The sequence below is a fragment of the Panthera tigris genome, chromosome D3 (genome assembly GCF_018350195.1).
Source record: "Panthera tigris isolate Pti1 chromosome D3, P.tigris_Pti1_mat1.1, whole genome shotgun sequence".
NCBI classification, from domain to species: domain Eukaryota; kingdom Metazoa; phylum Chordata; class Mammalia; order Carnivora; family Felidae; genus Panthera; species Panthera tigris.
Genome location: NC_056671.1, coordinates 42,632,734 through 42,659,716, shown reverse-complemented (window position 1 = coordinate 42,659,716; position 26,983 = coordinate 42,632,734). Strand labels below are relative to the sequence as shown.

Here is a 26,983-nt window from a genome sequence, read left to right as displayed (position 1 = left end):
TAATATATGTTTAAATGACCAAAAATTAGTCATATATAATGAACTTCTGGGAATTTTTTCTCCCCTATAAAGAAGAACACTCAAAAACCAAACAAACCAAAGAAAAATTCTATTATTAGATGTGAGGCCTGGAATTGAACTATAGCAACCATCTGTGACTACAAGGCAAAAAAACCTGAAGAAAAATTTTACAAATTGAGGCTAGTCAAGCAGAAATATTGCTATCACTGAGAGGCTGAAACAAATCTAGAAACGTCCTTCTTTTGGAGTTATTTTGATGGGAGATAATAAATGGGTTTGTTGTTAAAATTTTTAGCCTATTTCTCTATGATTTTTAGGTTGAGTAAATTCTACTGATCTGGACTAAAGTTCACTGATTCTATCCCCTGTTATCTTCATCTACTGTGGAGCCCACCTGTAAATTTTTAATTTTTGTTACTATATTTTCAATTCTATAATTCCCATTTGGTTCTTTTTGTAACTTTTAATTTTTTGCTGAGATTATTCTCTTTTTTTTTTCATTTGTTTCAGGAAAATTATTAGTTGTTTGCTGAAGCATTTCTCTGGTGCCCTCTTTAAAATCCTTGTCAGGTAATTCCAATATTAGATTCATCTTGATAATGGTGTTTTTTAAGATTACCTTTTCTCGGAGTGCCTGGATGGCTCAGTTGGTTAAGCATCTAACTTTGGCTCAGGTCTTGATCTCACTGCATGTTGGTTCAAGCCCTGAGTCAGGCTCTGTGCTGACAGCTCAGAGCCTGGAGCCTGCTTGGGATTCTGTGTCTCCTCTCTGTGCCCCTCCCCCACTCACGCTCAGTCTCTTTCTGTCTCTCAAAAATAAATAAACGTTAAAAAAATTAAAAGATTTTCTTTTCTCATTCATGTTCGCATTTCTTGGTATGATAAGTGATCTTTTCATTATGTCCTGGACACTGTCGATATTATGTTATGAGACTATGGATTCTATTTATTCTTCATTGTTTAGCAGACAATCTTCTTGTTGAGATCTAGCCTCCAAGAGGCTGGTGGGCTATATGTTGAGCTTTCTGCTGGACCTTGCCAATACCAACCCTACAAAAGTGGAGTGATGACTCACATTGTCTCATTGCAGACGGATAAATCAGAAGTTCAGCAACCACCCCAGCCCCCTTGACACCTTCCCAGTAAAAAATGGGGGCTGATATGAACCTTCTGATTGCTTGCAGGTAGAGGTGTATGATCAGCTCTTGGGTGGACTCCATTGCCACTCGGTAAGGAGGATTCAGAGGGCTAACTTACTTGCTTTGCTGCTGTAGAGTGAGTGCAACAGCTCACTTCCCATTGGGCAACACAGCTCGCACAGTGGAGAAGGGGGGCTAGAAGGTTGAACATCTCACCTTGAATAATATTTCTCAGTTTCATTGATGCTGGCTGGTGGTGAGCCTCTCTGATTCTAGAAGAGGAGGAAAATGGAGTTCTTTCTCATTTTGATTTGCATGGCCTTGGTCACCTGTGGATGTCATAGTCTCCACTAGGCCTTACTGTCATGGGAGTGGTGGTGAAGCCCAATGATAACTAGTTCTGTGTTTCACCACCTTGTATAGTCCCATAGCTAGTGGGTGGAGACGGAGGCTCAGCTTATCACTGGACCCCACTGACACTATCCTGATGGAGAATTAGATCAACACCTGCTTCACCCAGCAAAGAAATGATCAATTCCCTGCTTAGCCCCTCTGAAACTGTGGAGTAGGGGTTGTATGGTTTTCCTGCTGATGTTTGGCTGGAGCAGGGCTACTATTGCCAAAAACATTTTCTGATTTTAGGTTACTCTTTTCCCAACTCTCTGGCTAGGAGAAATAGGCATTTCTTGAAGCTCCCTTTTGTCTGTGCTTGTTGGCAGTTCTGGATCAGAGGCTTCCATAGTACCCTATGTGGGATATGTATGGCAATAAGGATACCCATGACATTTCTCAAGGCCGAGATCCCTTTTCCCTCCACCTTTCAGAGCCTTCTTATGCTCGTTTGTTGTGTTATATAGGGTTGTATTATATATAAGGGGAGGGATTACTCCATCTTGGCTGAAGCAAAACTTGGTTTTATTTTTTAATCCTATTTTAGTTGGCTATGCTGTTCCTTATAATCCAAATTATACTAAATGATACAATAATAATGCTGACCAATAGATGCATGGCAAACATGTATAGGCCAAATATGTTTTAAAGTTTCAGTAGTCAAAACAGGCACTCCATTGATGTTTTATGATTGGGAATTAAATCATTGGGAGTATCATTAATGTTGGAAGCACAACAGTTTCTTAGAGGCAGGTTTTGTCATTATTTAACTAGGACGTACGTCCACTTTCCTCCTTCTAGATGGAGTAGGTTTTGGTCTGCTCCTTTTAGTCCTCACTGGTAGTGTGTGTGTGTGTGTGTGTGTGTGTGTGTGTGTGTGTGTGTGTGTATTACTTCTTGCTTTGTTTAGAACCAGGTATATTCTTTGACACATGTACACGGGGAGCACTTTTTCCTTCATCAGGTTAACAACCTGTCCCTCACTTACACTCTATCCCTGCTACTAAGTTTTCTCTTTCTTGGATGCCAAAATTATTACTTACTGATTGATACACTGCTGAGATATAAGATTATTTCCTCCCATCACTGTAGATTGGCTTTATTAAAAACAGCTTTGTTGTCAGAGGATTTGTTTTAGGGCCATCACTGTAGTGGTAAACTAATGAAGAATATTTGTAATAAAGACTCTGACTTCATTTTTGACATTTGACTTTGGACAGCATTGAAGACCTACACCTCCCTCCTTCTAACTTGTCCCACATCTGGATAAGAAAAGGTGTGCACTCTCTCTTTTGATGTGAGTGGGAAGTTCATACCAAGCAAAGCCTGCCACCTATGGGGACCTGACAACCCCACCCTCTAATCACAACCAAAGCCAAAGTCAATTACCTCTCATTGTTCTCTCAAACCATTTTCAGACCTGTTTGGCCCTGCTCTCCCAACGAGCTTCATCACCTGAGTAATAAATGTCTTCATAACCTCTTGGTGCACATAGGACCTTATCAGTTTTGACATCTGAACCACAGTTTGGGTAGGGTGGTGGCCCATCCCACTTCTGCAGCTTGGCCACAATATTATCTTTGCAACACAAATATCACAGTGATGAGATGTTAGTGAATCACTGAAGATTTTTACCATCAGTTCCCATCAGGGCAGTTTTTCTTTAGAGGGAGCAGTAGCAGGAAGTGCAAAGTACCTTTATTGTAGTCAGTAGGAAGAGGTTCTAGATGCCATATTGGCAGCTCCATGAGAACAAAGGCTGTGATGTATTGTTCATTGCTTATCCTTAGCATTTAACATAGTACATATCACATAATGGATGGCCAGAAAACCTTCTTGAATGAATGAGTGAGTTAAGCCCTACCATGCTCTGCCAGGAGGTTCTGATTTCCAGGGAGGAGAAGTAAGCCCCCCGATCAGTGTCCTGGTTTTTATGCAACCAGACATGGGCCATACTGCTGTATACATGATTGATAACTAGCATGGATAAGACAGAGATGAACAACTTGTGAATGCTTAATATTTTATACTGAAAGACATCATGAATTGCTTAATTAAGCAGAGACATCGCTTAGATTGTATAAGTCAGAGTTAAAAAGCATTAAGAACTCCTAAATGAGGCAGATCGGTTTGCAATGATATTCATAATAGGAAAAGGTAGGAGTTAATGAGAATGTGCATATTTATACAGTTCTAAGTGACTGTGTGAGGAGATCAGGTATTTGAACATAAGACTATATAACCAATTACCGAAAAATACCAACTGGAAATCTCTGCTTTTTAGTTTTTGTTTCATTCTTCCTCAGACTTTGGGTAATTTGCCCACTCTTTAAAAGTTATTCAGGTCTTTTATTCTAGGAATAGGCAAATGTAAATTGGTCAGAATGTTTGAGCTGTAGCTGCTTATAGTTTAGTAAGGGAAATAGACAAATAGACCCGTGATTGTCCATGATTGAGTGCTGTAATATTGTGCATGGAGGATTTGTGGAGCCTATGATACCACCCATATGGGGGGGTCACAAGAAAGATTTCTCAAAGGATGAACAGGATATGGAAAAGACTTTTATAGTGCACCAAGCTAATTTTTTTCTTTCATAGTGACACAGTTAAACTACCTTTCCCAGCTACCCTTTACTGACTCATTCTTGTATGTAAATGAGAATACAGGGTTGGGTTCTGGCCAGTTAAGTGTACACAGGAAACAAAGAACTCCAGGTCTCTCGACCAAGGGTTGGACAACTTTGGCTTTGAGGTCAAATCTTGTCTATTGCTTCTTTTTGTAAATTAATTTTTATTGGAACACAGCCACATCTATTTGTTTACACGTTACCTATGGCTCCTTTAGTGCTATAATGTCAGAGTAGAGGAGTTGTAACAGGGACCACATGGTTTGCAAAGCCCCAAAAATTTATCATCTGGCCCTGTACAAAGAAAAATTTGCCAATACTTTACCAAAAGATTGTGGAACCATATGATGAAAAAGATCTGGATAGAGAGTTGTCCCAAAGAACCACTTGACAAAGAACAGGTATTTTTTCACATTAAACTTGGCAACAAAGCAAAACAAAACAAAACAAAAAAACAACTAGCAAACAGAAAAAAGAAAAGAAAGAAGACAAACCATTTTGTGCTAAGCCACTGATTATACATATGAAGGATCTTCCAGGTAAAAGACCATTATAATCAGTCTCACAGATACGTGAAACTGTAATGTGGAGGGGACCCCACAAAGCATAAATGGAGAGGTGAGGGTGTTGGCAGTGGAGCCTAGAGAGAGATACCAAGAGGAAGGGCCTACTGTCGAAGGCCCTGTCTTAGACAGTGTTAGTGGTGTCTTCAGTAGCACAGGAATACAGGGTAGAAGACAGAGACCAGTATCCACAGAGCAAACAATGGCTTTTTGTATATGGGAACTTATAAACTTAGATTTGAACCATGAACTGATTATTGACATGAATCAGTTTGTTGGCAAGAAATGTTAGTAAACAACATTCAGAATAACACACGAGGAAGTGAGCCAAATGTAGAAGTACAGAAGGAATGAATGTTCATCTTCCAGGGTGTAAAGTAGTCCACTCTCCTCATTCACCTTTGGATTTGCTTGTGAGAAAGTATCCATTTGTTTTAAGTTTCTGAACTTCGGCCTCTCATTTCACCTTTCATGTTATAGTCCTCAGCATCTGTGGAGTATATCAATAATTTTGGAAAAAGTTGATCAATACTTAGATTCACTCATATCAATGAGCCTCTTAAATTCACAGATTTAGTGTTTTTTGTTAAACCATTTTATTGAAGTATGATTGAAATAGAGAAAATTGTACATATTTAATATATACAAGTTGATGAGTTTAGAGATAAGCATATACACATGAAACCATCACCACAATATATAATGCAAACATATCATCACCTCTAAAAGTTTCCTCTTACCCTCTTATTATTATTTTCTGTAAGAATACAAGATCTATTCTCTAGGCAAAATTTTAAGTATACAATATAGTACTGTTTACAGTAGCTTTATGCTGTGCAGTAGATCTCTAGGACTCATTCATCTTATATAACTGAAACTTTGTACCCTTAGACTAATACTTCCCCATTTCCCCCTCCCTCAAGCCCTTGGCAACTATCATTCTAGTTGGCTTCTAGGAGTTTGACTATTTTAGAATTTCCCAAGTAAGTGGAAGCACGCAGTATGTGTTCTTCTGTGACTGGCTTGTTTCATTTAGCATAATGTCCTCCAGGCTTATCCATATTTTCACAATAATGGCGTTTTCTTCTGTTTTAAGGCTAATATTACATTATATACCATATTTTCTTTATCCTTTCCTCTACTGAAGGGCATTTAGGCTGTTTCTGTGTCATGGCAATTGTCAATAATGCTGCTATGAACATGGGAGTGAAGATACCTCTTAGAGATCCTGATTTCAATTCCTTTGGATATATATATACCCAGAAGTGGGACTGCTGGATCATGTGGCAGTTCTATTTTTAACTTTTTGAGGTAACTATAGATTTAGTTTTACCAACCCAGGCAATCAGTAAACATTTTTGAAGATTCAGTATACATCTGATGCCGTTTTAAGTGAAAAGAGAACAAAAAAATTGAGGCGACAATGTTCAATTCTTGTGAGGTTTCAAACCACTTGGAATGCTAATAAAACCATAAGAAAACAATATTGGACAGAAAAACTTAAAGCTATTTTTGTCATAAAATTTTAAAACTCATCAACTTGTATATATTAAATATGTACAAATTTCTCTATTTCAATCATATTTCAATAAAATGGCTTAACAAAAAACACTAAATCTGTGAATTTAAGAGGCTCATTGATATGAGTGAATCTGAGTATTAATAAACTTTTTCCAAAATTATTGATATACTCCGCAGATGCTGAGGACTATAACATGAAAGGTGAAATGAGAGGCCGAACAGTTGAAAGAAATTTTCAAAATATCTTAGTTTGGTTCATGTATTAATTTTCTATTTGCTGTTGTAACAAATCACTACAAACTTAGTGGCTCAAAACAATAGAAATTTCTGCAGGTCAGAAGTCTGACACAGGTCTCATTAGGATAAAATCAAGGTGTTAACAAGCCTGTGTTCCTTTATGGAGGCTTCAGGAGGAGAATCCATTTCCTTACCTTTTCCAGTTTCTAAAGGCCATCTGTATTCATTGGCTCATGGCTTCTTTCCCCCATCTTCGAAGCCAGAAACATTTGGTCTAGTTCTTTTCACATTGGATCATTGACCAATTCTTCTACCTCTTTCTTCACTTTCAGAGACCCACGTGACTCCATTGGGCCACTTGGACAATGCAGGACAATCTTCCTCTTTAAGGTCAGCTGATTAGCAATTTTAATTCCATCTGTGGGCTTAGTTCCATTTTTCCATGTAAGGTGGCATATTTCTGAGTTCCAGGGATTCAGATGTGGGCATGTTTGGAGTGTTGTTATTTTGCCTACTAAAGGTGAGGAAAGAATTGTCATTTTAAATCATTTGGAAATACCAGTGTGGGCTCTGTATAAATGTATGAGCCAGGTAAGAAAATGCCGGCATTCTTTGGATATGAACTAGACACTCAATTTTCCATTTTGTGATTGTCTGTTTCCTTGTTAGAATATTGTTTATCTTCCTAATAAAAGGAAAGTAAAATTTCCTGTTCCTTTAGATTTGTTGACTTTTGGCTAGTCATTTTGAACAAGACCTTTGGAGAGAATCTAATATTATAAAGTGATAGATTCAGATTGTTCTAATAACAGGGTCAGCAGGCTTGAATACAAACCCTTTTGTGTTTGGAGAAAATAAACCTTTATTGCTTGGGGTTTATTGCTTTTTTGAAGTAGAAGAATTTGATCACAGGAGCAATAGAAAAAGCCACTAGAATAATGTATTATAATTGTATAATTTATAATATATATTAGGGGAGATTAATGCTCTATTTTCTTAAAATAGTTAAGACGAATTGTATTTTCTTACTAAAGAGTAGGATATTTTTGAAGAAGCCTCCAAATTTGTGTCGTTACCTTCTGGAACACTTTACAAAGCTTGGGAATCCTCTGTTATTTTTGCATTACTTAGTTATAGCTTTGATATAGACTTAGCTTATCTATGGTTTAGCCCTTTGGCTAAGAGAAACTTTAATAATTAAGTAGATAATTGCTCTAATATAGGTCTAGCCTTTATGTCTACTTCTGGCTTCCACTTAATGGGTATAGAGATATGAGATAATAGTCATATTACCTATTCAATAGATATTGTGTTGAAAAAAACAATTTTCTTTCTCTTTAGCAAAATGTTTTTAAGTCAGTTTTTCTCTGGAAATTGTATTTCTTTTATGGTCTTGGTGATGGAATGCTTATAGCATGAAATCCATTGTTGCTTTTCACTCATGAAATCCATCTATGCTCCTCTTGTCCATCCTCTATTGCTTTATTTAGTTATTATTGTTGTTTTTAAATGGGGCCCACTTTGTGTGCATGGAAGACAGATTATTTTAAGTAATTGAAGCAAATATCATTTCAGTCTGGAAAATGACTTTGCTTCTTTAATTCCTGCACAGTGAATCCTGTGGCATGTACCTTATGAATCCAAAGCAGATATAGAAACTGTGATGAGGCCTCCTGCACAACCTCTCCAGATCTGAAGCAGCCCTTGCAAATGTTGATTGCTTGCAAATGCAACTGCCTAGGTTACACACAAAATGAACATAATAATTTTTTATTTCCCAGGGTGATACCCCAACAGCTACGTTTGGCTTCTGATAGTTTGCAATTCAGTAATAATAGCTTGGTTCAGTTTAGTTTATTGAAGACATAAAAATACTTGGCAGTGAGAGGCTGCAATGTGTGGTTCAAGAGAACAAGATTCCAACAGGGAGCACAGGACTTGTACATGGAACATGGGTATACTCAGCACTTAGCAACTATGATTTATTCATTTAGTGAAAAGCAGCATCCCATAAACATGATTTATGTAATTACTGAGGGGGGAATTCGATCTCTAGCTATGGGGAACAGTGTTTCAGAATTCTGTTGCACATATCTTACCTTTTTAATAGCATTCCTTTTGGCTGAAAATATTTCAGCTTCTCACTTTTCTCAGGAGAAAACTTCATTTTTATCCTTTAGAAAAAAAAAAAAGAAATAGAAAAACACCAAGTTCCTTTATTCACTAACTGGCTGGAGAACTTAGACATTACAGATGTCTGCGGTGTAAATGAAGGATTTCCTGAATTCTGCTGAATATCTTAAACTAAGCAGAACCATTTGGGAATAATTTTTACCTAAAATGTGTTTCCAAAACATGAAATTTGAATACTTGAGATTGGAAATACTCATTAAATATGGGATTTTATCAGTAGGCAGAAAAAATTTTAGATAATGTTGGTAATAAAGTACACTCTATTTTTACTTATCTTCCACATTAGTGAAGCAAAATAACTCTGGGTTTGGATTGAGAAAACCTGGACACCATGAGCATTGTATCCCAACTCAGCTATGCAACATACTTGACCATATGAGTTTTGGGAAGTCCCTTGCCTTTCCCTAGCTTTAACTTCTCCATTTACCAAGTAAATGGGCTTGTTAACATCTGTCTTATCTGCTACTTCACAGGGATGTGGTAGGGATCAAATGAGATGATGTGTGCAGAAGTATGACTTTGTGACCCTTTATTATTGTGTAAAAATTATGTCAGTGGCCACCAGTAAAACGTGTTCTTTGAGGTGTTTTCTTCATTTCACACACTTTTTCTGCCAGCCTCTTTATTGCTAATGATGACCCAGAGATCAAGGTTGCCTGTCACAAGAGCTAGGAAAGATAATGTGAGGGTGGTGCAAAGAATCTTAGTTTAAATTGGAGATCTTTTAGTGTGAGATCATAAGTAGTCTGTTGGAATTCTATAAACCTCTGTTATCTCATCTGTAAAATATGTGAATAAAACCCACTGACATTGGGTCACAAGATTGTCTTCATCAAAAGAAGCAACGTACGTGGAAAGTCTTCGGAGACTGAAAACCTACAAATGCAATTACTATCATTACTCTTTTATTTGGACATTGTAACCTTTAGCATTGATAAATGAAGCTATATAAAATACAATTATTGCTTGATAAAAACTTAATGCTATACTGGGAAGGGATAATACCTTCAGTTTGTTTTCTGTGAGAGATAACTCTCAATATAATTTCAGTAAATAAAATCCATAATGTCTTTATAAATATTTAGTTAGAACAATGACTGTTTCATATAGTGACCTTTTGTTTTGAAAATGATGAATCTTCTTTGTGAAAAAGACTTCAGAAGTTTACAAATGAACAATTGAATCATCACTTTTAAGAAAGCGCAAACAAAATGTTTTTTACCACACAGGTGTTTAAGAAATACCACATATAAAAAATCCATACTTTAAAATAGACTAGTCAGGAGTGTTGAGATAATGACTCCATAAAATTATTTGTTGCCACTTAAGACCTTTGGAGGATTTTCAGAAGAAGCTATGTTATCTGATGAAAAATGAAATAAATACATTGATATAATAGAGTTAAAACTAAGAGTTGCAGACAAGACTAAGGGAAAGAAAGTGGCTTTTTTTTATTTTAGTAAGATGAAAAGATTTCACATGATATGAAATCATTTAAATCTATATAGATATTTCAGATCTTGAATATTGAATCAATGCATGTGTTATATATTTTTCTCTATTGTTATAAAATATATTTGATGTAACATTTACCCTTTTAATCATTTTTAGGTGTACAGTTCAGTGGCATTAAGTACATTCACATTACAATTATTCATTTCTAGAACTTTTCCATCATCTCAAATTGAGTCTTTGCACCCATTAAAGAATTATATTTTGAAGTATACTGTCAACATGATCTATTTTACGATATCATAAAATTTACCTTTGACACTGACATATATTTTTAACTAGTGATGTATTATGCTTTTAGCAGTGTTTTGAACAAGGAGAAGCTTTAAATAATATATATTGTTAGCTAAATTGAATACACTAACTCATATGTTAGGACCTGGTAGATTTTTGTTATAAGTTCACTTCTAATTTTGTTTTTGATTATTTATTTGATACCAGAAATTTGGCAAAGTGGTAATAATTTTTGTTTTTACATTAACAAATTTCTTCTTGAAAACTTTCCAGTACTTCATGACAGACAGACAGACAGACAGGGAAACATACATTTATTTATCTATCTATTTATTTATTTATTTATTTATTTAATTTATTTTTACCTGTATTGTAATGAATAATATGGAAGGAATTCTACCTCAGATGAATCATATCCAGATTTTTAGAAATAGATCTGATGAATAAAGTGAGATTATACCCCTAATATTTGAAAAGTAATTTAAGCTGTTGTGTAATATTGACATTTTACTCTCCTACATTGTTAAAGGAATTATATATTGGTAGAGTCTATATACAGAGTAGTTAATCAATATCTATCAAAAACTTAAGAAGTCTGTTCTTTGATGCAGCCACTTATTTTTTAAGTTTATTTATTTTGAGAGAGGAGACCACGCACAAGCGTGGAAGAGGCAGAGAGAGAGGGAGAGAGAGAGGTGAGAGAGAATCCCATGCAGGTTCCCTGCTGTCAGCATAGAGCCCCACCCCAACACGGGACTTAATTCCAGGTATTTTTCTGACTTCCATAGTTTTATTTTTCTTATTTTTTATTTTAAAAAGTTTTTCTTAATGTTTATTTACTTTTGAGAGAGACAGAGACAGAAGGTGAGTGGGAGAGAGGGAGACACAGAATCCGAAGCAGACCCCAGGCTCCAAGTTGTTAGCACAGAGCCTGACACTGGGCTTGAACCAATGAACCCTGAGATCATGACCTGAGCCAAAGTCAGATGCTTAACTGACTGAGCCACCCAGGTGCCCCTTGACACTCATAGTTTTAATTGAACATCTTTAGTGGTCTTATTCTACTTTTTCTCCTCTTTTAGCATATAAATTATACTTCTTTCTCTCTATATTCCTCACTGTCTTAAAAAAATTTTAAGTGGTTGACCTTGAATTTGCAGTACACATTTATACTAATCAATGTCATCTTTTATGAGACTGATGCACTACCTACTGCACTAATGAAGCACCTCAAAGTTGTCTTTTAAATAATACTATACCATTTCATGGGTAGTACAAGTGCTTTATAACAGAGTATTCTCAATTCTTCCCTCCAGTCCCTTATATAATTCTTGTCATTTATTTCATTTATTCATAAAGTATAATCACTGAATACATTGTTGCTATTATTATTTGGAACAAATTCTTGCCTGGTAGATCGATTAAGAATAGGAAAAAGAAAATATTTTATTTATTTCTTCTATAACACTCTTCATTTCTTTATGTAGATTCACATTTCTGATCTTTATACTTTGCCTTCTTTCTGAAAAATTTCTTTTGGCATTTCTTGAAAGGCAGGTCCATTGGTAACAGATTCCTTCCATTTTTGTTTATCTGAGAAACTCCTTTTTCTCCTTCACTTTTGAGGGATCATTTCACTAAATACAGAATTCTGGGTTGGTGGTTTTTTCTTTTAACACTTAAATATTTCACTTCATTTACTTCTTGCTTTTATTGTTTCTGAAGAGAAGTACCATGTTATTTTTATTGTTGTTTTTCTATACATACGGTTTTATTTCTTTTTACTAGTTATTATTTTTTTAAAGCAGTTTTAGATTCACAGCAAAAATTGAGGGAAAGGTATAGAGGGTTCCCATTTGCCTCTTATCCTTATCCATGTATAGCCTCCCCATTATTAACATCCCTCACCAGAGAAGGACATTTATTATCATTAATGAACCTGCATTAACTCATCATTATCACAAAGTGTCCCTAATTTACATTAGTGTTCACTCTTGGTGTTGTAGGATTTGTACAAATTTTAAAGGCATATATCCACTGTGATATCACTCTACACAGTAGTTTTATTGTACTAAAAATTCCCTGTGTTCTGCCTTTTCATTCTTTTATTACCTTTACCCTTAATAATCACTGATCTTTTTAGTGTCTTACTTTTCTGGAATGTCATATAATTTACATTATATAATATGTGACCTTTTCAGATAAGGTTTCTTTATGTTTTTTCATGGCTTGGTAGCTCATTTCATTTTAGTTAATAATATTCTTAATAATCTTAAGGATTATAACATTTATTCTTTTTTATTTATTGATTTATTTTTTAAAATTATTTTAAATTAATTATTAATTAATTAATTAAATTAATTATTTTTAATTTTTATTTAATTTAATTAAAAAATTTTTTTAGAGAGAGGGAGAGCACGAGCCAGGGAGAGCAGCAGAGGTAGAGAGAGAGAGATAACCTTAAGCAGGCTCCATGCTCAGCATGGAGCTCAGTGAGGTGGTCAATCCCATGATCCTGGACCATGACCTGAGCTGAAATCAAGAGTCGGACACTCTTTTTATAGTTTTATAGTTGTCCTCATATTTATCTTATACATATTTTGTTAGGTTTATACCTAAGTATTTCATTTTGAGGGTGCTAATGTAAAAGGTGTGGTGTCATTCATTTTATATTTCACTTGTTTATTGCTGGTATATAGAAAAGTGACTGGCTCTTGTATATTAATCTTGAATACTATAATCATTTATTATTTCCAGGAGTTTTCCAGGAGTTGATTCTTTTGAACATTCTACATGATGATCATGTCATGTGAAAAAGATCATTTTATTTCTTCTTTCCCCATCTGTAGTTTTTTTTAAGTTTATTTACTCATTTTGAAAGAGAGAGAGAGAGAAAGGAGGGAAGGCACAAAGAGAGAGAGAGAGAGAATCCCAAGCAGGTTCTGCAGGGCTTGAACCCATGAACCATGAGATAATGACCTTAGCTGAAAGCAGAAGTCGGACACTCAACTAACTGAGCTAGCCAGGCACTCCCCAGTCTGTATACCTATTATTTCCTTTTCTTGTCTTATTACATAAGCTATTACTTCCAGTACTGTGTTGAAAGGAGCTGCAAGAGGGGACATCTTTGCCTTATTTCTGATCTTAGTGGGGAAAGATTTGAGTTTCTTACTATTAAATATAATGTTAATCATATGTGTTTCATAGATTTTTTTGATCAAGTTGAGGAAGTTCTTTTCTATTCCTTGTTTACTGAGAATTGTTTTGTTTTGTTTTGTTTTTACCATGAATGGGTGTTAGATTTTATCAAATGCATTGTATTGATACAATCATGAGATTTTTCTTTAGCCTTTTGATGTTATGTATTACATTACTTCATTTTCTAATGTTGAACCAGACTTGAATACCTGGGATAAATCCCACTTAGTTTAGGTGCACAATTCTTTTTGTACATTGTCAGATTCGATTTGCAGATATTTTGTTGAGTATTTTTGCATCTGTGTTCATGAGAGATATTGGTCTATAATTTTTATTTTTTTTTTTTGTAATATTGTCTGGTTTTGGTATTGGGTAATGCTGGTCTCCTTCAATGAGTTAGGAAGTATTCACTCCTCCATTTCTTGAATCTGGTAAGGATTTTAGAGAACTGATATTATTCCTTTTTAGATTATTTCATAGAATTCACTAGTGAAATTATCTAGATATGATGCATTTGTTTTGGAAGATTATGATTTACTTATTCAACTTACTTAACAGGTATATGCCATTTTGGACTGTCTATTTCTTCTTGTGTTGAGTTTTGTCAGATTATATTTTTCAATAAATTGGCATATTTCATTAAATATGTGAGCATAGAGTTGTTACTTTTTTAAAATTATTTTTAATGTTTATTTTTGACAGAGAGAGAGAGACAGAGCCTGAGTAGGGGAGGGGCAGAGAGAGAGGGAGACACAGAATCCGAAACAGGTTCCAGGCTCTGAGCTGTCAGCACAGAGCCTGACGCGGGGCTCAAACCCACAGACTGGGAGACCATGACTTGAGCCGAAGTCCGATGCTCAACTGACTGAGCCACCCAGGTGCCCCAATTTTTTAAAATTATTATCCTTTTAATGTCCATGGGATGTGTAGTGATGTCCCATCTTTCAATTCTGGTATTAGTAATTCAGGTCCTATTTTTTTCTTTGTTTGCCTTGTTTGATGCTGATATAATTTACTGATTTTTTCCCCCGCAAAGAACTAGCTTTTGGTTTTGCTGATTTTTTTTCACCATTAATATCCTGTTTTCAGTTTCATTGATTTCTGTTCTAATTATTAGCTAACATACTTTTTCCCTTTCTCTGGCTTCTGTCAAGATATTCTCTTTGTCCCCCCCCATTTCAAACCCCCAGTTTGAAAATGATATGCCTAGGTGTAGAATGGAGCATTTATTATGCTTGATGTCTTCTAAGGTTCCTAGATCTATGGTTTGCCATCTATCATTAATTTTGTCAAGTTTTCAGTCATACTTACTTCAAATATTTCTTCTGTTCCTTTCTTTCTTTCTCCTCTGCCTCCTCCCCTCCACCTCCTCCTCCTCCTCTTCCTGCTCCTCCTCTTCCTTCTTCTCCTTCTCCTTCTTTTTCCATTATGCATATGTTACAGATTTTGTGATTGTCTCATAGTTCTTAAATATTTTATTCTATCTTTTTCATTCTTTTTTTGTCTTTGCATTTCAATTTTGAAGTTTCTATTGACACTTCAAGCTCATTGTTTTCTTTCTTCAACTGTGTTCAGTTTATTAAACTCATTCTTCAAATCTGTTATGGTATTATAGTCTTTTTGACTTCTAGCATTTTCTTTATTAATTTTTTTTAATGTTTACCTATTTTTGGGAGGGGGGGGAGAGAGAGAGAGAGAGAGAGAGAGAGAGAGAGAGAGGACGCAAGCCAGGCAAAGGACAAGAGAGAGGGAGACACAGAATCCAAAGCAGGCTCCAGGCTCTGGGCTGTCAGCACAGAGCCCATTATGGGGCTCAAAATCACAGACTGCAGATCATGACCTGAAAGTTGTATGCTTAACTGACTGAGACAGCCAGGTGCCTCTCTTTTGATTCTAGCATTTTTAGTAAAGTTCAGTATACTTCTGTTTATCTCATGTTCTTCACAGACTTTCTAGGCTTTTGATCAAGTGTCTTTAAAATGTTTGTGTCTACATTCTTTGAACTATTTAGGAGATTTAGTTTTGTCTTTCTGATTTTCCCAAGTCAAAACTCCAGAATCTAACTGCTTGCAACATCAAAATATGCAGTGCCTTGAGGGGGAAGACTGGCTTTTGGAGGAAGAAAGTCTTTTCTCAACACAGCTTTGTTTCATCTGTACTGTGAGACTATAAGAAATTTACCATTATTTTCAGAAGTTTTCTTCCTAACTCCTTGGCCTCAAACACAGCTCCAAAACTCAGCAGATGTCTTTTAGGAGAAACAGTGCATTTGAGGACTCTCAAGGTTAGAATTTATTATTCCAACTTGACATGATCACTAATGTCTTTTTGTTTTTCTTTTACCCCCAGCAGAGACATTTTGCTTGGGCTAAACTTGAGCCTCAGCCCACTATCAGAATTGGTAAATGCCCATGGGTGATTTTAAGTTCCTCTAAGAAATGTTCTCTCGTTGGGATTTTAGTATATTAGATTTTTTCTAGTTGTCTTTGCAGAAGCATTAGCATGCTTTGAGTTATTACATTCACCTAGGATGTGAACCTCCCACATTTTGATTGTGGGACATATTGACTAAGATATAATATGTTCTTACTGAACTTACCATTTTCTTGCCAGCTTCTGTTTTTTAGGAGTTGTAGTCTCTGTCATGATGATTGGAAGTACTAATGAGGCAAATAGAAAAATCACACTCTTCCTAAAATTCCATATAGTGGGGAGATGGATGTCAAACTTCATAATTGGTACATATTTTGTGTTTATAAACAAAGCAATAGAAAATGCAGTAGAATTGAAAAACGTGTTACTTATTTTAAAGTGATCATAGTATGTTGTTTCTGTTATAACATTAATTAACCACTGATTGTATTTTTAGGCAAGTTCCATAAACCTACTAGCTATCTGGAATTATTACCACATTGACGAGATTTCAGTCATTGACAAAAGGTTAGTTTTGGGGAGGGCAGGGGTGGGGATGGTGGGGTTGGTTTATCTTTTCCATCAATAGTGAGTCAAGGTCTGCTAGCCAGGCATTAGAATGTGTCTGTTATTCTCTTTTCCACTATATTCCCATCATTAAGTAGATGCTTAATAAATATTTATTGAATGAGTAGTTTAAAAAAATTAATCACAATGTTAGTCACAGAAATAAGAAAAGTTGAATGTGTCATGGGAATGTTGATCTGGTTCTGGAGAATAGGATAAACTACTTTATTGGTAAGAAGATATCTGATACAGGTGAAACTGCCTGGCTCAGGCAGCATGTGACTCTTGATCTCAGGGTTGTGAGTTTGAGCCCCATACTGAGTGTAGATACTACTTAAAATTTTTTTAAAAATTTAAAAATTTAAAAAAGTGAGAACAGATCTGATAGAGGTTGATGGTGTTTGGAGGTTGTCACCTTTTCATTGAGTTTGGATTTTTCAACTCTATATCTGGATGGATAAGGATAAAGATTCCTTCTCTCTCTCCTACCCCCAGGGAATATTTGGTGTTCCACATGGCCATAGAGCATAGTGCAAATTTTAATATTCTGTCCTCTGAATTTAGAGTTATCTGACGATGGTTTATTTTTAAATATATCATTGTAAAATTAACTATCATTCTCTTACATATCTTGGTCCTAGACCTCTTAAGAAGAATAATGGGAAGAGATTGAATATAGACTATGGGTTTATATATTCTACTATAAATAGTTGCAACTATTTGTAGAGCATACAGGTTTCTTACAGTTTATGTAATATTGTAATCTATCAGGGAAAAAAGCTTACAAAGTGTATGAATGTAGCAACAAAGAATGACCCATAGCTGTTTTGATGCTAACTGTTTAAATGGGCTGTTTTTGATAACAGTTGTTAGTTGGTAAGAGATTCTGTTCCTTTTGTCTCTTAGTTTTCCAAAGAGCATGTTGCTTGGTTCTTGCTGTCACTGTCTTCCTGTGCCTCACCAGGAAATTGTGATTCAGATTTATTTTATGGAGACATTTGTTAAACATTCCCTGTATTTTCTACTTGGGGTTATGGTACACTGCCTCATACTCTGCTCTGCTGTGTTTTTGACCTGTGTCTCTCATTCCTTTCTGGTTTGCATTTTGTTAAGATTGCAATTTATTGAATCATGCACATCAATGTGCTTTGCATGTGCAAAGTGTTTCTAAGAAATTTAAGAACGTGGGGCACCTGGGTGCCTCAGTTGGTTAAACATCCAACTTTGCTCAGGTCATGATCTCAAGGTTCATGAATTTGAGCCCAACATCGAGTTGTCTGTTGTCAGTGCAGAGCCCACTTCCAGGTCCTCTCCCTCTATCTTTGCACCTCCCCTGCTTTGTATGCATGTTCTCTCTCTCTCTTTCAAAAGTAAATAAACATTGGAGAAAAAAAAAAGAAAAAATTTAGGAAAACTTGTACTAGAGTTATGTAATGGACTTGAAAGTGATGCCTATAATTATTTGCTATAAGGGGAGGCTTATACATATTATTGACCAGTGTGAAAAGGTTATACTTTGGTCTGGTGATATAACCTTAAAAACCAGGGTCTCAAAAAAGTATTTTTGCCTGAAGCAAATCATCAGAGAAGAGGAAGAAAAGAGAAATTTTATCATTCTCATCACTGAAATTAGTGAAGAGGCAAGTGTAGTTAGATAATTGTATCTGACTCACTATTGCAATCGAATTTTAGTGCAAGAAAAAGATATCACTTCAATTTTATGTAGAAAGGGATATAGTAAAAGAAATGAAGCATATAAATGAATTTATAAGAGCAGATCATCACAGTTGTAAACCAAATAGAGATTGTGTGAGCCGCTGTTGACTTCCACAATTGCTGCTCTCTCAACGGCTTTCACATTCGCAAAACTGGTGACTGGACACTTATTTCAGGCACCAGAACTGTCTTAAGTTTCATGTCACCATGACCTGTTTTACCAGTAACAATAGTTTCTATTTTCAAATCTCATTTGAGGGTAACTAAGTAATGAAACCTAATTTACATCTAGAACCTTAGCTGCAAGGGGGTCTGGGCATTGTAATTTATAGGATTCTAGGCTTTTCCAAAGAGAAGAGGTGAGAAAATAAGTTAAATGAATAGCCCACATTTTCTACCAGACTGTTATGCCCAGGCAACCCGAATCTATAAATATTTAAGTAATTATTTAGATTGACTACAAACAGATTCAACCAAGAGTACAATAGGTTTGCAATATGTAAGTCAATTGCAAGCAGAAAGATGCAATCTGAATCCTTGGTGCAAAATGTACACCCATGTTCCTTGTGTTACTATCCTTTGTTTATCATGCTTACCTCTCCTAAACCTCTCTGCAGGCCTCCTTCAAGGTAGACTGATGTAGGCTAGGGGTCTCCAATCTTTTTTTGTGAAGGACTAGCAAGTGAGTATTTTAGTTATTTCGGGCTACATATGGTTTCCTCTTCCTTCTTCTGTTCCTTTTTGATTTTGTTTTTACAACCCTTTAAAAAATGTAAGAACCATTCTTAGCGTGGGAGCTACACAAAAAGGGGCCATGGTCAATAATATGCCAATCTTGATCCAGACAGTGTATTGCTCTACCTGGGATTTATAGTTAGTTATTTGTTTGAGTTTTTTCTCATCATCAAATCCTTATTATATGGAGGTAGTACAATTACTAGAATAACCAAGAATTAGTTCTCTGTGGTTTATTGTAAGCTGGATTCTCTGGTCCATTGTCAATTTCCAACTTCATTCCTTGCTTACCTCACACAGAGTCACAAGAAAGTAAATATTGCAATCTTCATGTCCTTAAACTATTTATTCCTGTAAAATGACCTAGAGACTTGTAAATAGTCACTTGCTTAATACATTCTATTTGAACAATGTAATTCTGATACATGTGTCTCTTTAAATACAAAAGATTTATTTTCTTATTAATATTACACTGCATCCTACCCCACCCCCAAATAACCAGTAATAAAAATCATTATGGACTGAGGTGAGTTTATTACTATAGATTATGAAGTATCTGAACACCATTACTGAATCTGAAAGCTTATATGTCAAAAAAGAGAAAATATACATTTCTTTCCCCTCAAAAATTGCAAGATAAAATATACTATAAGGCAACAAATTTTTTGGGCTGTGATTTATCTCCTCTGTTGTAACAGCAATTTTTATGTTAAAATATGGAACACAATACCAGGCATACCGTGGAAATACTTCTGTTTCTGTTCCAGACCACCACATCAAAGCAAATCAAATAATTTTTTTTGGTTTTCCAGTGGATTAAAATTATGTTTACACTATATTGTAGTCTATTCAGTGTGCAATAGCATTATGTCTAAAAAATGTACATATGTACCCTCATTCAAAAATAGTTTATTACTAAAAAGTACTAACTATAATCTGAGCTTTCAGCAAGTCATAATCTTTTTGCTGGTGGGGGATCTTGGCTATGTTGATGGCTGTTGATTGATCAGGATGTGATTGCTGAAGATTGAGGTGGCTGTGGAAATATAAAAAATAGTATAAGAAATACAAACAATGAAGTTTGCTGCATCAATTGACTCTTCCTTTCATAAATGATTTCTCAGTAGCATGAATATTTTTTGATAGTATTTTACCCACAGAACTTCTTTCAAAATTGAAGGCAACCTTCTCAAACCCTGCTGCTGCCTTACCAACTTAAGTTTGTGTAATATTCTAAATCCTATGTTGTCGTTTCAACAATGTTCACCAGGAGTAGATTCCATCTCAGGAAACCACTTTCTTTGCTGATCCACAGACCTTTCAGATGTTTAAGTGTTATCATGGGATTGCAGCAGTTCAGTCCCATCTTCAGGCTACACTTCTAATTCTAGCTCTCTTGCCATTTCCATCACATTTGCAGTTACTCCTCCACTGTAGTCTTGAATGCCTCAAACACATCCATGACGCTTGGAATCAATTTCTTCCAAACTCCTGTTAATGTTGATAGTATTTTGGCCTCATTCCATGAACCAGGAGTGTTCATAATGGCATCTAGAATGGCGAGTCCTTTCCAGAAGGGTTTCAATTGACTTTGCCCTGGTCCCTCAGAGGAATCACTGTCTATGGCAGTTATAGCCTTATGAAATATATTTCTGAAATCATAGGACCTGAATGTTGAAATTACTCCTTGGTTCATGGCTGCAGAATGAATGTTTTGTCAGTAGGCATGAAAACAACATTCATTTCATTGTACATTCCATCAGAGCTCTTGGGTGATCAGGTGCATTATCAGTGAGCTGTACTATTTTGAAAGGAATCTTCTTTTCTTAACAGCAGGTCTCAACAGTGGCCTTAAAATATTTAGTAAACCATGTTGTCAACAGATGTGCTGTCATCCAGGCTCTGTTGTTACATTTCTAGAGCACAGGCAGAGTAGATTTAGCATAATTCTTAAGGGATCTAGGATTTTTTGAATGGTAAATGAGCATTTGTTTCAACTTGAAGTTACCAGCTGCATTAGGCTCTAATAAGAGAGCCTGTCCTTTGAACCTTTGAAGCCAGGCATTGATTTCTCTTCTGTAGCCATGAAAGTCCTAGATGGTGTCTTCTTCCAATAGAAGGCTGTTTGCTCTACATTCAAAATCTAACATTTAGTGTAGATACCTTTATTACTTATCTTAGCTAAATCTTCCGGATATTTTGCTGCAGCTTCTATGTCAGCACTTGTTGCTTTGCCTTGTACTTTGATGTTATAAAAATGGCTTCTTTCCTTAAACCTCATGAACCAACCTCTGCTAGCTTCAACTTTTCTTCTGCAGCTTCCTCACCTCTGTCAGACTTAAGAGAATTGAAGAGAGTTAGAGCCTTGCTCTGGATTAGGCTTTGGCTTCAGGGAATATTGTGGCTGGTTTGATCTTCTATCCAGAACACTGAAACTTTCTCCTTATCAGCAATAAGGCTATTTTGCATTTTTTTAAACATTTATTCATTTTTTGAGAGACAGAGAGCATGGACAGGGAAGGGACAGAGAGAGAGGGAGACACAGAATCTGAAACAGGCTCCAGGCTCTGAGCTGTCAGCACAGAGCCAACGGAGGGCTCTAACACATCAACCATGAGATCATGACCTGAGCCGAAGTCAGAAGTTTAACTGACTGAGCCACCCAGGCACTCCTGTTTTGCTTTTTTATCGTTTGTGGGCTCACTGAAGTAGCATTTTAATTTTCTTGAAGAATTTTTCCTTTGTATTCCCAACTTGGCTAACTGTTTGGCACAAGAGGCCTAGCTTTCAGCCTATCTTGGCCTTTGACATGCTTTTCTCAATAAGCTTAATCATTTCTAGTTTTTGATTGAAAGTGAGAGACATGTAGCTCTTTCTTTCACTTGAACACTTAGAGGCCATTTTATGGTTATTAATTAACCTAATTTCAAGATTGTTGTGTCTTAGGGGATAGGGAAGCCTGGAGAGAGAGAAAGAGATATGGGAATGGCTGGTTGGTGGAGCAATTATCCATTAAGTTTGTACTCTTATATGGGTATAGTTTGTGGCATTTCAAGAGATCACTGATCAAAGATGACCATAACAAATATAATAATGATAAAGTTAGAAATATTATGAGAATTACCAAGTGTGATACAGAGACACAAAGTGAGCAATGCTGTTGGAAAGATGGTGCCAACAGACTTACCAATGCAGAATTAACCGCAAACCTTCAATTTATAAAAAGTGCAGTGTCTGTGAAGCGCAATAAAAAAATATATGAAATATGCCAGTATGTAGTTACTGGGAAAAGAGATGATGTCCATACAGATTAGATATAAATTAGTTATTGAGGCATCAGTGACTAAAATTAGCATATGAATTTCTGAAAGTTACAGGATAATCTATAAGGCCTACTAAACACTTATTTCTTAGAATACTGCACAATTGCATGTTTAAACTGATATCTTGAAATTTTTATAAAGCACTTTAAACTCACAGCATGATGATGAATGATCTTTAGGTTTAATGAGGTCTCAAGACCCAGACCAGTATGAAGCACGCCATCTTACCTAGTTATTTAGTAAGTTATTCTTCCTTTGCTAGCATGATCTGAGAAAGAAATTATGATTTTATTCTCAGGCAACCCACAAATTCTGCTCTCACATCAGATTTTCAAAACTGCAGAAACTCAAGGGGTATTCCAGTCTTGCCCGGTGTCATGATTCACCCACCCATGTAAGGAAGCTTTGCTGACTTAAAACATTTCAGTTCATTCGTAGCCATGTGGGAAGGCACAAGCCTCTACAGTATCTCAGCTTTGGAATAATTTTTCCTCTTAAAAATAACACACTAAACCAATTAACTTTCCTAAAGTGAATTAACCTAATAGCATTCAAAAACTGACAAACATAATCTCCTTGCTTTAAGACAGAAGTGGATTAGTCAACAGAATCCTATCTCTAGTCAAGTCTAAATCAAGTTATAAACTCTAACCAAATAGTGAGTGCTGGAATAAGTCATAGTATTAGTATGCATAGTCATACTTGTCTCAACTGTAAGCAACGTAGGCCATTTCAGTAGGGAGATATAAAAATTTTTACTTGAAGAATATCTTTTCACATTGTGGTAAAGAGATTGTTTTCCTTTCACGTCCATAACTCCCTCAAGCTTTGGCCCATTTTGTTATATTTTTGAAGTCACAGGAAGGAGTATCTCTCTTTATTTTTCTGTTCCATCTTTTGGGCATGTTATTGTTTAATGCTTTTTTCCCCCTGCCTACTGCTTGTTAGAATATGTGCCAAAGCAAAAGATATACAAGTCATATGTGTCAAATGCTGTTTTTAAAACAACAAGGTTTTTATTGAAGTATGTGAGAAACTCTTGTTAATACTTTCTTTAAAGTGAGTGATTGATAATACATACATTAGGATTTAAGAATTATCTATTTCATTTATTTGAACTGCTTACAAATACAAAGAATTAAAAGTCAAATGCATTTTCATTTGCTAATATTATCATGGTGAGATATTATCCTATGTAATCTATTGAGTTATCTAACTATTTATATTCCCTACAAACTTTTTGAGCACCAACCACCTGAAATATAATTTAGAAATATCACTAATTCAATTGAAATATCACTATTGTTAAACAAGTAGTATTAGAGACTGGCCTAGCTGGTTTCCATAGATGGACCACCCTTGGGCCATGATTCTCAGTGCTCATGCTCATGTGCGGTCCTCTTTCTTTGAATGTGGACTGGCCCTCTGACTTGTTCTTAACCAGTATAATGTGGTGGAAGTTATGCTGCCTGACTTCTGAGGCAAGGTTATAGGATGCCTTACAGCTTTTCACTGAGGTGTCTTGGAACAAGCACTCTTAGACAAGTCAGCTGCTATCATGCTGTGAGTGAATGCCCAATGTAGCCAAGCACTGAGACCACATGGAGAAAGAGAGATGCATGGACATTCCCCAACTATTCCAGTCAACTCACTGAGGTGAAGACATGTCAGTGAAAATGTTTTCTTGGATGTTTAGGCCAGTTATACCTTTAGATAGCTCCAGGCCAGCTGTTATTTAACTGAATTCAATGAGAAACACCAAGTGAGAACCAGCCTGTTGAACTATGAGGGATAATATTAAAGTGCTGCTTTTAGCCACTGAGTTTTGGGATGTTTTGTTAAACAGCAATAAGTATCCAGAACACAGATACGGGCTATTGGCTTTTTGATTTCATTTTTATTTGTAACATTCTTTTGCTTCTAAGTAAATTTTACATTTAAAATATTGTGAATTTATTGATATTCCTGCTCTTTGTTTTGTATATACCACTCTCTGCTTAGAAAGCATGTGTGTGTGTGTGTGTGTGTGTGTGTGTGTGTATCTGTGTGTTTCACTCTATTTATATAAGTGGGTTTTGAAGAATAAATTGGCTTTTTAAGAGAGGAGAAAATGCTTCTGAATATTTTAAGTAAATACTTTGATCTGCAACAACTCTGCTATAAATTTGGCAATTTACTATAATTTTGAGCCTGCATGCACTGAAACATCTAAAGGCAATAAAGCCAGGCTTTCAAAGAGAAAAAGAGGAGCAAAGAAAAGAAAACTAAAAATAGACTCCACAAGAAAAATATTTATCAAGGAAAGAGTTGGTGAGAGGGATATTGCTCTAGGACTAATATTTCTTTGGACAACTGATGCTTAATGTCACCTCTCAATCAGCAGATACTTTAGTGCAGCTAACAATCTAATTATGGGAAGAATGGGAAATTCTTGTGTGTTAGTAAGCCTGGCTGATGTGCGTAGCACAGTAGAATGGAGAGGCTTCTCTCTTTAAAGTTCACAGAGCTGGGCGAATAAAAACCATTTAGTGTTAACTTCATAATAATTGATGTTCATTTAGGGGCTCACCAGCCAAGATGCTCCAGCCATTGAACTGGGTGTATTAACTTGCTGTACTAAGAGTGGTCTCTAGATAAATTTGAAACAAGTTGTATTTGTGTTATATTTGATTTATGCAATTTAGACATCATGAAGAATTGGATTTAATAACTACTAAATGTTAGTGTCCACATATGGTTAGTAGCCAATATTTCTTGGTTCTTTAAAAAGATGAGTACAAGTCTTGGAAAAACTAAATGGAAGAGTATCACTCAGTATTCTCATTGCAAAGTCATTCATTAAAAAAAGCTGCAGATATTCTATTTGTTAAGCATTAGGATAGGTGTAGGGGAATAGAGCAACTAAATTTGCCTGAAGAGTGTAGGAAAAGTGGCATCAGAGAAGCTAAAAATTGAGCTCCATCCTTTAGAGTGAGTATATCACCAGGATGACAAAGGAATATGTGGGTAAAGTAAGGGATGAAGGATGCATTTCAAAGAGAGGGAATTCTTTAGGATGAGGCCAAAATGTCTCTCTTACATGTTGCCAAATATTCTACCTGAACATCTAACATAGTACTTATTATGTGATGATAATCAGTAAAACTGATCAGTAAAATCAGTTTCTTATTAACTGCTTTCTTTACTAGATTGTAAGTTTGGAGGGTAGAGACAATATGGGTAACACCCATTTATGGGTAATGGGTAGACCCATTTATGTTAGGGTCCCTTTTCCTAGTACAGTCCCTATAAAAAGGTAATTATAATAAATGAAAAAATTAGCAAGTACAAAAAATCCTATCTTATAACACTATAGCACTCTGGTTTAGATATTTACATGTATTTTAGAGTTCCTTATTAAATTGTAAGATATTTTAGGGAAGGATCTTGCCTTATTTTTCTTTTTTAAGTGGTGATTACACATACTTGGAACCCTATAAATGGTGATTGAATGGACAGTAAACCATAGTTTACTTTTTTTTTGTAATCAACCAAGGACTAATTTAAGCCTTATAAGCTTACACGAAGTGCTGAAACACTACAATAAATGATCTTGAAGCCAGCATGATTCTACATTAGAAATATGAGGTTGCCATATTTCTGTATTTCTGGTTGCCTAGAAACAAAGATGTGAAGTTGTCTGAGCCTATAAGAGCTCATACCAATAAGATTATCTATGCAAAGTTCAGCCTGACTCTCTGGATTTGGAAGCCATCAGTTCTGAAGAGCTTCAGACAACAATGTGGTCCTCTTAATTTCAAGTTTGCAAAACAGCTTTCTTTTACTGCGGTAACAACATATACACTTAGCTAAAAGAAATAATTCTTCATGTAAAATAACCACACCAGATCAATAATATAACTACTCTATTTTTTATGATGCATCATAGATATTTTCAGACTTTATTTTTTTAAGTTTATTCAGTTTTGAGACAGAGAGAGACAGAGCATGAACGGGGGAGGGGCAGAGAGAGAGAGGGAGACACAGAATCAGAAACAGGCTCCAGGCTCTGAGCCATCAGCCCAGAGCCCGACGCAGGGCTCAAACTCCTGGACCGTGAGATCGTGACCTGAGCTGAAGTCGGACGCTTAACCGACTGAGCCACCCAGGCGCCCCTATTTTCAGACTTTAAACAATGGCATTAAACACTGGAGGATAGAGGAAAAAAAAGAAAGGAGGAAAGTTGGTTATTTGACATAATTCTGTATTGTCAAGGTACAGAATTCAAGTAATTTTGACCTCTTGACACATAACCAGTGGGTGAGTAGAGGCAGTGTGGCAATGCTAGGTAGTGGCCTATTGAATTTCTACTTGGAAGTACCTTTTTTTCATGTTCTAGTCGTCTCTGAGTTGATTGATATACAGTATGACATGACAAGAGTGAGGGGCTGGGAGTCAAGAGTTCTAAGCTGTATTTCTGGCCTCTGGCATTTACACACATAAGTCAAGATAATTCTGTTTCCATGGAAAGAAAGGTGATTCTGCTTTGATTTGATTTAATTTATTTTTAGTTCATTTTATTTTATTTTTTATTTTTTGGGTAACTGCTTCAAGAG

General features: G+C 35.7%; 1 pseudogene; it reads right to left on the bottom strand.

Annotated features, from left to right (window-relative positions):
* Window positions 1-19,990: 19,990 nt before the first annotated feature.
* On the bottom strand, window positions 19,991-21,966 carry LOC107179027 (annotated as a pseudogene).
* Between the last annotated feature and the right edge of the window lie 5,017 nt (window positions 21,967-26,983).